Below are 3,206 nucleotides of genomic sequence, written 5' to 3'. Positions count from 1 at the left end.
GTGACTCTGGACAGCTCCGGATTGGCCAGCCTGAGCCTGCCTGGAACCGCCCCCTGTGCCACAGCTCCAGGTCACCCAGAGTCCTCCAGCTTCCCTCTGCTGGCCAGGTACTTCATTCCCCTCACCCACCCTTACCCATCCCCCAACTCGAAGGAGGAGAGAAAAGCAGAACAGGTGCCTAAACTGGTCTGGAAGGGATTAAGCAAATCGGAGGAAACAGAAAGCCATGGGAAAAACAAAATGAGCCAGGAGGGTGAGGGTGAGCCCTTCACTTGTGCCAGGGGGTGGAAAAAAGTTCTAATCCTTGGGGCTCTGAGGGGTGCAGAGCTTCCTCATGCTGCCAGCTAGTTGAGAACACCACAGAAGAGGCGTGTTGTCAGAAGCCCTAAGATCCAGGCTGTTCTGGCCAAGAGGCCCACGGAACCCTTGCCTTGCGACACCTCACGTCTCCCCAGTGCCTCTTCTGTGTTTATAGCTCCCTGAGACTCAATAGTCCACCATTCAGCAGCCCCCTTACTTGGCCGATGTTTATGGAATGTCATCTATGCCCCGGACACTGTTCTAGATGCTATGGGGTATGGCAAGTCTCGGAGGAGGAGCTTACATTAAGTGAGGGGAGTCAGAGAAATCAGTGCTATGGAGGTCAGTGGGGTGGGGGCTCAGAACAACAGGGTGCTGACTGCCAAGGCTGGGAACCTGAATTCTGGTGGACAGAGGCTTGACTTCTGCAGCTTATCTTCTGACGTCCTTATGTGCATGTAAACACACACACACACACACACACACACACACACACACACGCATGCACACATGGACACACCACACACACACACACACAGAGAAAGAGAGAGAGAGAGAGAGAGAGAGAGAGAGAGAGAGAGAGAGAGTAAAGCAACATAAAGATGGTACTTATAATGCTGTGAATAGTGACATGTGTACTGAAGATATGCACATGGGTCATGGAGAAAAATAAAGAAGGAAAAGATGGGCATGTTATGCAGGCTCATTAAGAGGACAGTAGGAACAGGAGGCCCAGGGGAAGGAGGAGCCATGCTCATCTGTTTCCACAGGCTTCTCTCCTCCATCTGGGGACTGTTTGCTCCACCCAACACCAGAAGCCCCCTCCCCTACTTTGCTCTGCATCTCTTTTTTCTCAAGTCATTTGGTCCCAGTTGCACTTTCTCTCCCCGGCAACTTTCATCTCTTTCCCCTTCCTGGAATATTTCCATCAGATGCCAGTATGCTTTGGGTATCACCCACAGTTCTCAGGGAAAGCCTTTGGGTTCATAGCCCAAGTACTGCCCTGCCTCTCTGCTCCCCTGGGAATACCAAGTCTTAAACTTGAACTTCTGTTTAGCAAACTGCACCACCCTTTAGGGAGGTTCATAGCAAAGGCAGTGACCTTAAAGAAGATGACCACTGGTGGCACTCAGAGGAAGGATAGCAGGCTACCAAGAGGAGACTTGATACCCTATGAGCATACACAGGGGAAGGAGGTCTCCCTCAGTCACAGTCATAGGGGAGGGGAGTAAAGGGAAAAGGGGAGGGAGGGAGGGAGGGATGGGATAACAATTGAGATGTAATATGAATAAATTAATAAAATATATTAAAAAAAGAAGATAGACACTTATCCCTTCTTGCCAGCTCGACTTGCCATATCATAGATGCAAAGTGAATCTTTTTGAATCTCACAGGACAGACTAGCCACCAGGTTCATGAGGCTAAGTCACTGTGGGTGATAACACACAGAGTAGAACCATTGACCCAAGAAAGGAAGGCCATGGCCTCCCAGACAGGAAAGTATTTTAAAGGAAGCAGTAACCTGTGTCCAGTATGATAGTGAGCTGGGCATGGTTAAAGGGGGAGAAGGAGCCACTGAGTTTGATGATGTTGAGGCTGTGGGGAGTTTGTTGTTCTTGTTGTTGTTGTTTTACTTTTTCGAGACAGGGTTTCTCTGTGTAGTCTTCACTATCCTGGACTTGCTTGGTAGACCAGGCTGGCCTCAAACTCACAGCAATCAGACAGCCTCTGCCACCCCGAGCACTGGGATTACAGGCATGTGCCACCATGCCCGGCTGCTGCTGTGGGTAGTTTACTTAGAGCAAATCCTGCAGTTGAGATAAAGGAGCCCAAGCCATGTTACAATGGGCTAAAAAGAGAATGGACCATGAGAATCTTTACTTTGTGTGTGTCTGAGTGCACATATGTGGAGGACACGTTCTGCCTCATATGCAGAGGGTTGAAGGCGAAAATCAAGTGTCTTTATCCACTGGATGTTTGACATGTTTAATTATCATTCTGTGATCGTGGTGTGTATGTTTATAGAGAAAGAGGAGGGGAGAGAAAGAGGGAGAGGAAGAGGAAGGAGGAAGGGAGGAAAATAGAGAGAACTGCTCAACTCTACAACCATCTCATGCTGATAAAGATGGTTTCAGGAGGCTGCCTGGCTAATATTGTCAGGGGGCTACTTAGCAATCCCTACGAAACTTTTAACGTTACATTTTCATATATTTATTTGAATCTCCCCCCCCCCCCAGTGTGTGTGTGTGTGTGTGTGTGTGTGTGTGTGTGTGTGTGTGTGTGTGTGTGAAAGTCAGAGAAGAGATTGTGCGAGTTAATTCCCTCCTCCTACTATGTGTTTCCTGGGTCACCAAACTTGTCAAAAAGATGCCTATCCAAGCTGAGGCATCTCCTTGGTTTCCTAAAACAGACTGTTTGCTCTATCTCCAGGCAAGTTCTCATCCCTCAACAGTGACACTGGACATCAATCTTTGTCCTGTTTTCCTCACACTTCTTGCACTAAATGTACCCATCAGTTCAGCTGATAACAAACATAAAGGCAGGAGTTTGGTCCTCCCAAATCCACGTTCCAAAAATCTGGGTGTAGTGTCTGTGTTTATAATCCCAGCTGTGGGAAGGTGGCTACAGGTGGATCCTAACTTGGTGAGTTTCAGGACAGTAAGAAATGCTGCCTCAAATAAAAGGAGCAACACATGACATTGTCCTGTGAACTCTACATGCATGAACAGGAAGGCGCACATGCACCTGAGTCCTAGTGCACACAATAAATATACACACACACCAAAATCAGTCTGTTCTAAACTTACTCTCTATTAGATATCTATTGTTGCATAAAATATACGTTGGCCTAATGTAACAGCTAAAAGTAATGTTAGGCAGGAGTTTTTCAAAGATCTTCCCCAAAT

Source organism: Acomys minous, assembly GCF_964271855.1.
Source record: "Acomys minous genome assembly, chromosome: 6".
Classification (NCBI taxonomy): Eukaryota; Metazoa; Chordata; class Mammalia; order Rodentia; family Muridae; genus Acomys; species Acomys minous.
This window is presented reverse-complemented; position numbering follows the sequence as displayed.